Here is a 16,097-nt window from a genome sequence, read left to right as displayed (position 1 = left end):
TCCGTTAATGGAACATATTCCAATGAGCCTTGCACAAAAAAAAAGTTTATAATGAACATGGTTATAATTTCAACAAGTAATTTCAATTACAATAAATTGAACAATTTATATTAATTTAGAACCTTGAGCATGAGATAAATGTCCTAAGTTTTAAAATAAAGAAATCAAGTCACAGGGTGGGATCTAGGTTCTAGATCCAAATACCAACAGTATGGGTTCAATTCCCAACCTGGCTAAATGTACCATGATGGATTTTCCTTTTCAGCCTCTCCCCTTGCCTAAGGTGTGGTGAAACTACCATTGGTTATCTCTCTCGAATGAGAGAATGGTCCTCTGGGAATATGGCTACTTTACCCTTTATTTAATGTTGGTCAACAAGCAAAGGGGTGATAGATGAATGGAGTGAGAGTTAAGACAAGAGTAACAGAGAACCTGAAGTTTACAGAGTGTCGAACTTGAAATATAAGGTGAAATTGTTTGGAATTATTGAGTCTAGAGGCGACAAAGGCATGGGTGAGAGTTTCAGGTGTAGATGTGATGAGATAGGGCAAAGCCAGGTGACAATGACAAGGTGAAAATAGGTGGTGTTAGTGATGAAACAGTTATAGTTGGGGGCTCATCTCAGGGTCAAATCTAGCACCGAGCTTATAAACAGCTGACTTATTCTCATGCTGGTGCCAGGGAGGGGATAGAGTCAGCTGCTGAGGAATGGAGTTTGCAGCAAACAGAAAAAAATGGCTTCAGTCTTCATATGGAGCACATTTTTGCTTATACAGGACTGGAAGTTGAATATGAGTTTGATAATTTAGCAACAGTGGTGGTGGTGAGACAGACTCAAACATCAACAATGCTCAGGTGAAAACAAAGTGAATAGAGTCTTGTGTCCGCCACATGGCAATTTGGTAGAATTAGACACTTAAACAGGTCAGAGGGTAATAGGTGGGAACCTGATGAAGTCTGTGATGGGAGAGCTCTGGAGGTGGCCAATTGAGGCCCTTATGTGGATAATTAACTGGCCAGTTAAGAATCTCATCCCACTACTGCTGCAGTGGGCAGGTAGCTTGCCAGGCAGTGAATACAGCCACAAATGCTGCAATATTTGCTTGTGGATTCCCAAAGTCTCTCCATTGTTCAAAAGTATTCAGTTACTGATCGAGGGGCCTGGTATTAGGAAAACCTTTTGGGGTTAGGGGGTGCTGCTGAGAGTCACCCCTGAGCCCTGCTGCCTACCTGCTCTCCTCTGTGAGGACAACCATCACACCATCACTGATCTGTGCACGATCGGTAACTGTGTGTAACCATTCAACAAGCAACGAAATAGATGGCAAAGTCCAGGTAATTTTAAAAAATTATTCAGGAAGGCAAAAAAAACCCAAAAGATATTGTAACCTTATATTAGCTGTTGCGACATGCACGTAACTTATTTTGATACGTTCCATTCAAATTTATGACACAATATCGAAAAACAGTACAGCAAACACTTTGACAAAGACAATGCTTCCACACAGAAAGTACAACAAGGCAATCACGTTAATAATATTTGCTGCATTTTAAATTTGAGAGCAGCTTGCATGTTTAAAACTTTGAAACTTTATTGCTGGAACAGCACAGCAGGTCAGGCAGCATCCAGGGAACAGGAGATTCGACGTTTCGGGCACAGGCCCTTCCGTCGAATCTCCTGTTCCCTGGATGCTGCCTGACCTGCTGTGCTGTTCCAGCAATAAAGTTTCAACTTTGATCTCCAGCATCTGCAGACCTCACTTTCTCCTGTTTAAAACTTTACCAACCTTCTTGAGGATTAATATTCAAAGTGTCTTGCTAATTCAGGATTTTTTAAAATATAATTTTAACTCTTTAATTCCTCTATTAAATTAATATAATACATGTGTAACAAGAAGCCCTTTGTACTCTGGTGCAAGGGATGGATCTCTTCTAATCGCAAGTAGAAATCCTACATTATCCACATTGGCAACATTGCTTCCAAGGAACTTGGCACTCACTTATAGGCTAAAACCATGGATTTGCATTCAGGCTGTTACTTTCATTGCTACTTGGGGATTACACTTGCAGGCATTTTCAGTGGAAGATGAGATGCTAACTGTGGTGATTGATCCCATGGGGAGTCACGCTGAAGCAGTGTTGGCAAGAGATAAGGCGTTAGCATTGTAGCCCGAGTATCTGAATTGTGCATTTTCCGAGCACAACTTCCTGCTGCAGCTGCAGAAATGGCAAAATCACCAAATGATTCCTTGCTCTTCTAACATCACCCACAAAGCTTTTAATAATACTTGAGATTCCTCTCTACTGGCTTGCAAGGGTCCAAGTCACCTTCTCGCACCAACTTCCTGGTGTCTACACTTTCACTGTTTAGTGGTAAGATGTTCATTATCCTGTCACTTGTACTAACTCATTCCTTATAGAACTCATTGGTCAGAATCCTCAAACTGGATCATTCTCTTCATTGAAGTCTCCTTCTCCCCAAAGCCTTCATGAAGTTAAAATACAAAATTGGTGTTAGGATATCAATGGACTGAATTTAGTACAACTTACTGAAGCAGGTTACATAGTGAGAATGACCTAAGAATTGGACAAGAGGTCAGGAACTGATAGCTAGTGGAAAAGCAGTGAAGGAAAGGATAAACAGCAATGCAGTAGGAAGCCAATTAAGGTTTTGAGGAAAGCTATTTTGAGTAATTTGCATTCTGATGAACAAGATTAAATGTACCTTTGGCAATTAAGCGAGTAGTGAGTGGGAATCACAAACTATCAGATTCTTGACAAATAAAAATTGAAATTGGGAGGTGGAAGGCCTGACATTTGTAGCTGCTTTTTACAGGAGAATGGGAGAGTTTGCAAAGTTGTAATCTGAGGGTCACAAGTCACAGAAGGAGGACCTGAGTGAATAGAGTGGGGGCACATAAGTTTATTTATTTATTCTTTCATGGGATATAAGCATTTGTCACCCATCCTTACTTAATTTCCCTTGAACTGAGTGCCATGCTAGGTCATTTCAGAGTTCAGTTAACATTCAACCATGTAGTTATGGATCAAGAGTTATAGCGTGGACAGATTAAGGCATAATATGGAGGAGATGGTATTGGACTGGGGTGGACAAAGTTAAAAATCACAGCTACCAGATGAAGGAGCAGTGCTCTGAAAGCTAGTGCTTCCAAATAAACCTGTTGGACTATAACCTGGTGTTGTGTGATTTTCAACTTTGTCCAGGTTAAGTAAGAATAGTGGATTTTTTTCTAAAGTATCGCTGAAGAAAAGACACATTTTCATCTTATACTCATCAGGATATTTCACAAGAATACTAAATCCATTGCCATTTCTCGATCAGAGAGTCGACTTGCCAACTAATCAGCACTCTCCTCTCATGTAGTATAGATATTAGCTTTCTCCTTGTATTTATAATTCTTGCTTTGACAACGTATGTCTTTTCCTAGCAATACTCACATTCTGTAGTGTTAACTGACTAATGCTTTAACTAATGGTCGTTAACACACCAGTTAGTTTTTTTTATGCGAAAAGCAATGATAATTCCTTGGCACCATTACTAAGATTAGCTTTCAACCTCAGATTTATTCATTGAATTTAGATTCGATTAGGTGCGTGGTAAGATTTGAATTCTTGTCCCAGAGCGCTAACAGGTTTTCTGGATTATTAATCTCGCAACATGAAAACCCCACCACCATCCAACCAATACTGAGAGCCTTAACTCTAACGAGCAGTGACTTCAAGCACAGTTCCTTATTGATAACACAGAATATATAAAATGAACAAAAGTACTGAGAGCAAAAATCTTATGGACTCTGGTTGCTGAGCATTCAAAGGATGTTGTGCATGTTGCCATGAAAAGACAGATACTTAATGGACATTAAAGCCTAATAGCATGCCAAAGACTTTCTGAAAAGAGGCTGCAGATGGCAAAACTGGTTGTACAGTCCAATCATAGAAACCCCACAGTGTGGTAGCAGGCCATTCAGCCCATTGAATCTACACCAACCCTCCGAAGAGCATTCTACCCAGACCAATCCCCCAATCCCACCCCTGTAATCCTGTATTTCCCATGGCTAATCCACCTGACCTGCACATCTTTGGACTGTAGGAGGAAACGTGAGCCACTGGAGGAAACCCACACAGACACGAGAGAATGTGCAAACTGTACACAGAACATCACACTAGGGTGGAATCAAGAGAGTCCCTCATGCTGAGGCAGCAGTGCTAACCACTGAGCCCAGCGCTATTCAAAAAAGTTTTGGCTCAGCCTTCATATCTCGTACGAAACAGCATCTATTTTACCCTTGCTGGTGACGTTTTTTCGCAATCACTTACTAAGAACGGCTGTGATCTTCAATTAGCAGTCTTTGTTTCTTTTGAAATTGTGTGATCATTCAAACAGATTTTCTGAAATAGGGGCATTACACAATGTAGAAAGATATGTTTAGGGGCAAAGCCCTGGAAGGTCTTTTGTAAGGAGGTCAGGCATGGAAGGGAAGTCAATTATAGGCCTGATGCATGATTACCGTAGAAATATTTAATGGGGCTAAACAGGTCTTTTATGATGGACCATAAAGTGCATCATTGACTGTACCAAGACCAGCTAAATAAGAATTATCTCAACACACATGCCCCCTCACCGCCCACCATTTAGAGCATCAATAATATTTATTGTCCATTCAAACCAAAATAGTTAATACAGACCAAACAAAAGCAAAGGGAGCCTTCGTAAATAAAACATAATGGGATGCTACTACCCTGCAGTAGCATCAAGTGACCATGAAGGCACCATACGTCTCTTTACATGGGAATGAGGATGACTGACAGGACTCCAGAACAGAGGAAATACCTTTCCTCTCTCTGCTGCAGATCCACCTGTCAAAGACCTAGGAAACATTATTTTAGTCAGAACTAAGAGCAGATCCAAGAGAAGATCAGGCCTTGCCTACCCACAGTGTTGTGCAACTCTCTCCATCTCAGATTCTGAATGCGTCAAAGCAGGTCACCTGTATGAACAGTGTTGTTTTGCAACCATCCACCTCAGCTATACGACAAGTCAGCATGTGTCTGGACAGGAGACAAGGGAGTGGGTATTATGCAGGAGCAGCCTGGACAATAAGCCCCACTGTGTATTGTGAAATAGAACAGAAGAAATTTTCCTAAGATCGTTTAATTAATGAGCTGTAGAGTGTGGCTGAAGATTTAAGGACTGGCAGAGATGGGAGGTGGTGGGAGAAACCAGGCAAGATTTGGACATGTTCTTCTTGCGTTGCCAAGAACTTATAGTAGCTAATTGTGTGCATAAGAAACACAGGAATGTTGGATTTGGAAGGTTTCTTTTCACGAAGAATGCCCAATGAAGGTTATATAGGCATGCTGAAGCACGTCACTTCAGTTCTTAGTGCCCAGGTTCACTAATCTCACTTACTGTAAAATTTAACCTTTTGAGGTTGCATATTGGTTACTAGATCTGTTGAAATCAAATGTGCATCTAATAGGTTAAACTATTTTTAATTTTTCAATTACAGATATAGATGAGCTGGTCAGATGGGATGTACTTTGGCAAATGGAATTTAATACTGAAAAGGGTGAGGTGATACATTTTGGGAGGACTTGCAAGACAAGGAGGTGCAGGTCAAAAGGTAGGGCCCTCAGAAATGCAGAGGTTCAGAGGGACCCTGGTCTATATGTCCACAGATCCTTGAAGGTAGCAGGACACATGGTTAAGGCAGCAAATGGGATACATGAATTTATTAGCAGAGGCATAGAATACAAGTGCAAGGATTTTACTGAGCTCTATATAACAACAGTTAGGTCACAGCTGAAGTAGTGTGAGCAGTTGATGTCACCACACTTTGGAAAGCTGTGATTGCGCCAATGAGGGTGCAGAATAGACCCACCGAGATTTAGAATTTTTGTGTTTATGTGGTGGTGGTGGAGGTGGAGTGGGGGGTGGGGTGGAGGTTTGGTACCCATGACAATGGCCACAACCAGGACCTTGGGTTCATGTCACACTACAGGTGACCCCATTACACTACACAGACAAATGCACACAGACAGACACACTGACGCAGATACACAGAAACTCCTACAGATACAGACACTCTCCTACAGACCCATACACTCACGTAGACCCTCTCTCACATGCTCACACACACTCCTGCATTCACACACGCACCCTCTCACAGACTTATACGCCTTTACACTCACACATACACACACTCTCTCATAAACACTCATAACACCCCCTTCCCTCCTACACACACACACCACATGCATACACACATATATAAATTTGTGGGGTGAATTTGTACTTGCACAATTACATTTCACTTTGCTCAAAAACTGCATGAATCCATGCAAGATTCTGTAAATCCCTTTTTTAGATTAGAATCAATCTGACCATTTGTGGCACAGACAGTCTCACACAGGGCAGCTCACACCTTCAATGCAATATCTGGGCCAACATAACACCTATTGTTAAAGTTCACTTGAGAATGTAACTTTAAGAAAGTTATGCAATTTACATACGAAAAAACTGAAACCAACATATTCATTCTAAAAGATGAGAGACTTAACAAACAATACAGGTTTTTTTCAATATATAATTTCAGTTACATCACACTGTAAACGTCTGCTATTAATTCTGTGTCTTATGATCTTATGGTCCACAACCACCCGATGGAGTAGCGCTCTGAAATCTAGTGCTTCCAAATAACCCTGTTAGACGATAACCTGGTGTTGTGTGATTTTTTTTAAACTTAGTACACCCAGTCCAACACCAGCATCTCCAAATCAGAATACTTAACAAATTGATGCAAGGTATTTAAGAGTTAAATTATGAAAACGTGTTTCAAAAACTAGAGTTTAAATAGTTGAGCAGTGAGTGATATTAGACAAAAACAGGAAGTGCTGAATAAAGACAATGTCAGATTGTCTGAAGAAGGATCATTGGACTGAAAATGTTTACCGTTTTTCTCTACAGATGCTATTATGTTTCTTCAGCACTTTGTGTTTTTGTTTCAGATTTGCAGCCTTTGCAGTTCTTCATGCTTATTTGATTGAATTAACGTATTGACATAATAAAAGAATTAAACATCTTGAATCTCTCTTCCAGAGGAAGAAGAAGGCTTATGTTAGGATGAGATGTGATGGCTCAGTTAGGGTGTTTGAGAGTTACAGGTTTGAGAGAGCTAAGAAGAGCCAGGACGGGGCATGAGAAATCATTGGCGGATAGGATCAAAGAAAAACCTAAGGCTTTCTATAGCTATATCAGGAAAAAAAGAATGACTAGAGTAAGATTAGGGACAATCAAGCATAGCAGAGTCATAGAGTCATAGAAATAGACCCTTTGGTCCAACCCGTCCATGCCGACCAGATATTCCAACCCAATCTAGTCCCACCTGCCAGTACCCAGCCCATATCCCTCCAAACCCTTCCTATTCATATAGCCATCCAAATGCCTCTTAAATGTTGCAATTGTACCAGCCTCCACCACATCCTCTGGCAGCTCATTCAATACACGTACCACCCTCTGCCTGAAAAAGTTGCCCCTTACGTCTCTTTTATATCTTTCCCCTCTCACCCTAAACCTATGCCCTCTAGTTCCGGACTCCCCAATCCCAGGGAAAAGACTTTGTCTATTTATCCTATCCATGCCCCTATAATTTTGTAAACCTCTATAAGGTCACCCCTCAGCCTCCGACACTCCAGGGAAAACAGACACAGCCTGTTCAGCTTCTCCCTATAGCTCAAATCCTCCAACCTTGGCAACATCCTTGTAAATCTTTTCTGAACCCTTTCAAGTTTCACAACACCTGATAGTGGGAAGTTGTGCATGGAGTCAGAGGAGATAGGGGAAGCACTAAATCAATACATTTTGTCAGTATTCACACTAGAAAAAGACAATGTGATTGAGGAGAATACTGAGATACAGGCTACTAGACTAGATGGGATTGAGGTGCATAAGGAGGAGGGTTTAGCAATTCTGGAAAGTGTAAAAATAGATAAGTCCCTGGGCCAGATGGGAGTTATCCTAAGATTCTCTGAGAACCCAGGGAGGAGATTGCCCAGCCTTTGGCTTAGAACTTAATGCCATCATTGTCTACAGGAGTAGAGCCAGAAGACTGGAGGTTAGCAAATGTTATTCCCTTGTTCAAGAAGGGGAGTAGAGAAAACCCTGGAAATTACAGACCAGTGAGCCTTACTTCGGTTGTGGGTAAAGTGTTGGAAAGGGTTATAAGAGATAGGATTATTAATCATCTAGAGAGGAATAAATTGATTAGGAATAGTCAACACGGTTTTATGAAGGGTCGGTCATGCCTCACAAATCTTATTGAGTTCTTTGAGAAGGTGGTTGAGGGTAAAGCGGTTGATATGGTGTATATGGGTTTCTGTAAGGCATTTGATAAGGTTCCCCATGCTAGGCCATTGCACAAAATATGGCGGCATGGGATTGAGGGTGATTTAGCAGTTTGGATCAGAAATTGGCTAGTTGAAAGAAGTCAGAGGGTGGTGGGTGATGGGAAATATTCATCCTGGAGTTCAGTTACTAATAGGGTACCTCAAGGATCTGTTTTGGATCCACTGTTGTTCGCCATTTATATAAATTACCTGGATGAGAGCATAGAAGGATGGGTTAGTAAATTTGCGGATGACACTAAGGTCAGTAGATTTGTGGATAGTGACAAAGCATGTTGTAGGTTACGGAGAGACATAGATAAGCTGCAGAGCTGGGCTGAGAGGTGGCAAATGGAGTTTAATATTGGAAAAGTGTGATGTGATTCACTTTGGAAGGAGTAGCTGGAATACTGGGCTAATGGTAAGATTCTTGGTAGTGTAGACGAGCAGAGAGATCTAATATTCAGGTACATAGATCCTTGAAAATTGCCAGCCAGTTTGCTAGGGTTATTAAGAAGGCATACGGTGTGTTAGCTTTTATTGGTAGAGGGATTGAATTTTGGAACCATGAGATCATGCTGCAGCTGTACAAAACTCTGGTGCAGCCACATTTGGACTATTGCGTACAGTTCTGATCACCACATTATAGGAAGGATATGGAAACTTTGGAAAGGGTTCAAAGGTGATTTATTAGAATGTCGCCTGGTATGGAGGGAGGGTCTTACAAGGAAAGGCTGAGGGACTTGAGGTTGTTTTTGTTAGAGAGAAGAAAGTTGGGAGGCAACTTAGTTGAGACATATAAGATAATCAGAGGATTAGATAGGTTGAACAATGAGAACCTTTTTCCACAGATGGCAATGGCTAGCATGAGGGGGCATAGCTTTAAATTGAGGGGTGATAGATTTAGGTCAGATGTCAGAGGTAGTTTCTTTACTCAGAGAGTAATAGGGGCATGGAACGCACTGCCTGCAATAGTAGTAGACTTGCCAACTTTAAGGGTATTTAAATGGTCATTGGATAGGCATTTGGACGAGAATGGAATAGTGTAGATTAGATGGATTTCAGATTGGTTCCACAGGTCAGCGCAACATCGAGGGCTTGAAGGGCTTGTACTGCGCTGTATTGTTCTATGTTCTATGTTCATATGGAAATCCAGAGCAAGGCACACAGTTTTTGAAATGAAAGGTGAACATTCAGGAGGGAAATCAGAAAACATTTTTATTCACAATAGAATTAGAAAGTTTGGCATTCTCTCCCCCACAAATTTTGAATTCTGGGCAACTGATGTTAACATTGAAAGATGTTTGTTAGGCACATTGGATTCACCCTCATCTTCCTATAGGCAATTAGAAATGGGGAATAAGTTCAGGTCTAGTCAGTGATGTCCCTATTCCAACAAAGACTCCAAATAAGCCAAACAAACAGAGATATGATAATAATCAGCCATTATCTAATTGCTAAGTGGGACAGGTATGAGGTGCTAAATCACTCTTGTCCTGACCCTAAGTACTGGATGCTCAACCTACAATGCAAAGACAATACACAGACTCTTCTATATATTGCAAACCAACTTTTTAAATCCTTTTCCTCTGTCTACTCTACCCTCACAATGAATGATACCAGTTGCCTCTGTCAATTCCCTTCCTTTCTCTCGATCATCAGGCCAAACTTCCCGAACCACACTAAATTCACATAATCCTCTGTTTGCTCATTTACCTCTCCCCATGCCCTTTCTTAATCTATCTTGTCCCCAAGAACCAAATCCTGCTTTCTAGACCTCAGTACATTACACTACACTATTCTCCTCTAACTCTGACACTGTCAACGTGCTGAAAGAGCTTGCACTCTATGCTTATCTAACCAGAGTCAAAGAATCCCTGCAGTGGCTTCTCTCCCAGTTGCCATACTGTTACTTCGGGTGAACACTCCTACCAACTGTTCCAAAGGATGTTCTTGGCCTTTTCCTATTCCTCATCTAATGCTGCCTGTGGGTATTGAAAAAGAGAACTTCAGTTTCCAAATGCATGCTGCCGACACCAAGTTGCTCTCCTAATCCAGTACAGGACGAGCAAATACCATAGCTATAACACCATGTATCTCCGTGGAAACTGTCAGGGGCTGCAACAGGCAGTTAGCTACTGGTTGTACATTGCCCTGAGAAAAAAACTCACCCACATGGATTGACTGCAAGTAGCCACTGTTAAAGCAATTTTACTTACAGCAGGAATTAGGCAGGGGGACAATGTACAATTCTATTGCAGGGTGTAAAAGAATGTATACAGCACGATTTTCATCTTAAAGGCAAGAAATGGGAGTCAAACAAATTCCTAGCTTCATCTTCCCACCTCTGGTGAAAGTGTCCATAAAGGCAGGATTTTCAATGCCGGGGCTAGTCAAGGTTAGAGACAAATAAACTGCAGATGCTGCAATCCAAGGTAGACAGGCAGGAGGCTGGGTGAACACAGCAAGCCAGGCAGTATCAGGAGGTGGAGAAGTCGAGGTTTCGGGTGTAACCCGTCTTCAGGATTCTGGGTGACAGTCAGGCTAGCCATTGCAGGAAAGGGCTCGGAGGCAGCAATGTTGGGTGCTGAGGCAAGCTGTTTCACAGGCTCATCTTAGTGCTCTGGGACTTCATCCCAGTTATGTTGAAAGAAAAGGAGTCCCAGCCTTCACCCCTTTGTCATCCCCTCCACAGTTCCCATCCCTGCAACTTCATGCCCCTCCACCTAATCTTTTTTTTATATTCATTCACAGGATGTGGGCATCCCTGACTGGGCCAGCATTTATTGCCCATCCTTAATTATCAAGAAGGTAGATTAAGAGTCAGTCACAAATCTGTGGCTCAGGAATCACATGGAGGTCAGACCAGATAAGGATAACAGTTTCCTTCCCTAAAGGACATTAGTGAACCAGATGGATTTTTCCAGCAATCGACATGACCCTTAATTCCAGACTTTGTTTTAAAATCCAAATTCTGTCATCTGTCATGGCGGGATTCGAACCCAGGTGCCCTGAATATTATCTGGGTCGCTGAATTAATAGTCTAGCAACGATACCACTAGAGTCAAGATTAGAGTGGTGCTGGAAAAGCACAGCATGTCAGGCAGATCTAAGGTGCAGGAAAATCGACGTTTCGGGCAAAAGCCCTTAATCAGGAATACCACTAGGCCATCTTGAATGATACTACTAGGCCATCTCCTCCCCAATATCTTTGCCAACCTATGCCCCTCTAATGTCTGTGGGAGCACAGCTTGGCATGGGGGCATGAGCTATGAGGGTTAGGTTGGTGTATAGGAGTAACTTGGAGAAGTTTCCCTCAGGTAGACTGTAGTTATAATTCATTAAAAACCTGTCTAAACGCCATGAAATTTGTGGTGGAGAAGGCTCTGCCTATCCCTGCAGTGGAATGGAGCAGGTTGGGAGTGCTGGTTACAAGTTCAAAACCAGCCCACATCCTTAAAAATCCCTAGTGTAAACCAGAAAATCTGGAAATGGGGTCAGTAATCCTAGAATCAGAACCTGCCTGCCACCTAAAGAAGGGCTTCCTGGTCAGCAAAATGCTAGGCCAGAATTTAAAACATTGAACAGTACAGCACAGAACAGGCCCTTCGCCCCTCAATGTTGCACCAATCTGTGAACTAATCAAAGCACTATCCCATCATGACCTATGTGCTTATCCAAGGACTGCTTAAATGACTGAGTTAATTACATTGGCAGGTATAATTTAGTACGATTAAACCAAATACCAGCAATACTTGGAATATAACACGTTGGGTTACATATTTGTTTTTATTTTATCACAATAAATTTCATCTTCAAGAAAGCTTCTCTTAGTGCTTTTCTAAGTCTAGTATGCATTTAGTAAAACAAAAAAATGATAATACAATACGTAATTTCTTCTTCATTCCTAGATATTTCTTTCTCTCTGTGAAGGTATCTTTGCCAATAGTTTGCTGTCTCAACATTGGTGAATAATAATTCTTTATAGCTCAAAGATGACAGCAATTGTCTACATGAGGTTTATTTCCATTTGAGAAACAGTCCTGCAGTTTCTTATTATCATACTGTGCCTCGATGTTATTAAATATGTGAACGATTGGTGTAGAAACAGAAGCCAGTAAGCAGGAAGATCAGAGCTTGTATTCTGTCAGAGAACTAGAGAAAGAGCACATGAGGGTAATGAGGCTGTAGATATAATTCTAGTGCCCCTGAGTTTCATTGTCCATACAGATGCAGCAATGTCCAATATTTTGAAAGGAGAATATGAGAAGTCCTTAAGCCACATTACGATGTGAAAATTAACCATTCCAATCACAGTTTTCTAGTGCTAGAGTAGGCTGACACAGAGTCGATCATTTGCCATTGGTAGTAATCGGAGAGACCAACGTCTCCTGAAGGAAAATTCAAGAGTCAAAAAGATGCAGCTAAAGTGGGCCAACCTATTTTGAGTGGTGACCAGTTACAGCAAGTCAGTGATTGAGGAAGTACTAAGAGAGCACAATGTAGTCTTCAAGCAAGGAGGCCTAAATGATAAATGCAAACATCACAAGCCTAAACTCATCATAAACTACAATGGGTGTACGGTCAACTTTTTGCAAGGCTGGGTCAGCGCCTTTCGTACAGTTTAAAGTAACAAGTAAAGAACTGGATAGATTAGAAAGTTCAGGGAAAATTACAAAGGAGAACAGTTCAGGAGGGGCTGCACCCATTGTGGTAATTCAAAAAATACATGGATCAATTCTTAAAACCTATCTCATCAACCAATCTTTTTAGTCATCTGCCCTAATATCTCCTTAAGCTGCTCAGGCAAATAATTTCTTCAATACATTCCCAAGAAGTGCCTCAAGGTCTTTTATGACATTAAATATGCTAAATATATTTAAATTGTTTGTTGTGCCATGGCTCTTGGTGAGTTGGAGTTCATGCTATTTTACAGTTAGGTTTATTTCAGGAACAGCAAAACATGGTACTCCAGTGATTTTAGCACATGCTTTGTGATGGAATTCTGTAAAGCTGCCCATTAGGAAAACCATATATTTTACCTTTGCAATTTATTTTTATTCAACCTCAATTTTAAAATTGAGAATACACAGGGTGATAATACACACCATATACCACATTGATTTTTTGTAAAACTGAGTTGAGTCATAGCATTGGAAAATGCACCATTTGGAATGACCTTGTACTTTGGTGACAGTGGGACAAAATTAAACTGGGTTCTATAGAACTATAGAAACTCTTGAGTTTCTCATTCAGGAGCAGGGATTTAGTATAATGGGGGATACAATGACAATGGAAAGGATTTGAAACATTGAGATAACTAGAGAGTGAGATTTGTCTGTTTTAAATGTCAGAGACAGACAAGTGTATGAACAGGATCCAGACTTAGCACTGGGGAAATGGGGCATTACAGTCCTGGGCTGGATTTGTTTGACTGAGAGAGAGGAGAGTGAACAACTGAGTAAATAAGTGTTATAATTGTGACTCAAGGGAAATGTATTGAGTAGCTCTTCAGCTGAGGAAGTGTGATTGTGATATAACAGAAGACATCATAATGCAGCAGGCAGGCATGGATATGATACACACTTATGCACATAAACACACCTTTGGCTTTCAATGCCACAGTGATTACAATTGCATGCAATTCATCCTGACTCATGGTTCTGAAACACTTCGCAACACTTTGTGTTACAATGTTGCCTTTAGGTTATGAAAGCAGTTTTGATCCAAACCACAAAAATGCCTTGGAATCTGGCACCCTCCCTAATAACCTATTTTTCTTTTCACATGGTGTAGCTCATCAGTAACCACTCTTGATATTAACATCTTCATGCTCCTATTTCATAGTCATGGTAAATGGATTAAAAGCCCCTCATTGTGTATAGATTTGTATAGAACTTACAGCATGGAACAAGCCATTCAGGGAAGTTCAAATGATTCAAGCTAATGTTCATATCTGTTCTCTATATGATATAGTGGGAAAAACAGGCCATTCAGCCCATTGAATCTGCACTGTCATTCAGTGAGATCAAGACTTATTCGATAAGCCTCAACTCCACTTTCCTGTGTTATCCTTATAACACCTGATTCCCTTACTGATTAAAAAATAGTCGATCTCAGCCTTGCATATGCTTAAATGACCCAACCTGAAAAGGCTTTGATGGGAAGTAATTCCACAGATTCCTCAGAGAAACAAATTCTTATTTGTTTTCTTAAATGGTCAATCTTTAGTCTGAAATTATGGCTTTTGTTCCTAAACTCCCTACAAAGGGAAACAATCTCACTGCATCTACCCTATCAAGTCCCCTAAACATTCTGTATGTTTTGAGAAGTTGTCTGCACTTCTTCAAACTTTAATGAATATAAACCCAAACTACTTAACCACTCCTCATAAGAAAATCCCTCCATACCCAGGATCAGCCAAGTGAATCTTCTCTGGAATGCCTCCGATGCCAGTATGTCTCTCCTTAGATAAGGGGACCAAACAGTTCACAGTATTCCAGCTGAGGTCTGAATAGGGGTCTCATATTGTTTTAGCAGGACCCACTATGTTTATATTTGATTCACTTTGAAGTAAACTCCAAGTTTGCTTTCTCTATTCCCTGTTGAGACGAAGTGCCAGTTTGATATGATTCATGCACAAGGACCCCAAAATCCTTGTGTGCTGCAGCTTTCTATGGTCTTTCCCCACTTAAATAATATTACTCATTTATATTCTTCCTGCCAAGTGCCTAACCTCACATTTTATCATTTAATAGTCCATTTGAGAAGTTTCTCCCCATTTACTCAACCCATCTACATTCCTTTTGCAGATGCCTTGTCTCATTCTCAGTATTTGCCTTCTAACTTATTTTTGTATTATCCCTAAACATGGTGATAGTACATACACTTCTGTCATCCAAGTTATTAATATATATTGTAACTTATTGTGGCCCCAGTATTGATCCCTGTGACACCCCACTAGTTAGAGCCTGCTAACCTGAAAGAATCCATTTATCCTATCCTAGATTCAACAAAATCTGGAATTGAAAGCTAACCTGAGTTAATGATGGCCATGAAATGATTATTGATTATTATAAAAATCCAGTCCTCTAACGTCTTTTAGGGAAGCGAGTCTTGCCTACATGTAATGTGGTTGGCTCTGAAATGGCACAGAAAGCAACTCAGGACAATTCAAAATTGAAATAATTGCTGGCCTTGATCAGCCAAGCTCATATCCCATTGAAGAATAAAACAAATTTTACAACTTCTCTTATTGCTAAAAGATATACAGTGTCTGAAGTTCAAAGTTTGTGAAAAGATTTGTAGCTCGGGTGCTCGTTGTTGTGGTTCTGTTCGCCGAGCTGGGAATTTGTTTTGCAGGATGTCACCTAAACCCCTGTTTAGGTGACATCCTCAGTGCTTGGGAGCCTCCTGTGAAGCGCTTCTGGGATGTTTCCTCCGGCATTTATAGTGGTTTGTATCTGCCGCTTCCGGTTGTCAGTTCCAGCTGTCCGTTGCAGTGGCCGGTATGTTGGATCCAGGTCGATGTGCTTATTGATTGAATCTGTGGATGAGAGCCATGCCTCTAGGAATTCCCTGACTGTTCTCTGTTTGGCTTGTCCTATAATAGTAGTGTTGTCCCAGTCGAATTCATGTTGCTTGTCATCTGCGTGTGTGGCTACTAAGGATAGCTGGTCATGTCGTTTCGTGGC

General features: G+C 41.0%; 1 protein-coding gene across 3 annotated transcripts in view; it reads right to left on the bottom strand.

Moving 5' to 3' along the window:
- Window positions 1-16,097, bottom strand: part of LOC122560020 (pleckstrin homology domain-containing family G member 4B-like) — a 177,331-nt gene that overhangs the window by 110,299 nt on the left and 50,935 nt on the right. The gene's annotated exons all lie outside the window — the stretch shown is intronic.

This window comes from Chiloscyllium plagiosum, chromosome 20 (assembly GCF_004010195.1).
Source record: "Chiloscyllium plagiosum isolate BGI_BamShark_2017 chromosome 20, ASM401019v2, whole genome shotgun sequence".
NCBI lineage: Eukaryota > Metazoa > Chordata > Chondrichthyes > Orectolobiformes > Hemiscylliidae > Chiloscyllium > Chiloscyllium plagiosum.
This window is presented reverse-complemented; position numbering and strand designations above follow the sequence as displayed.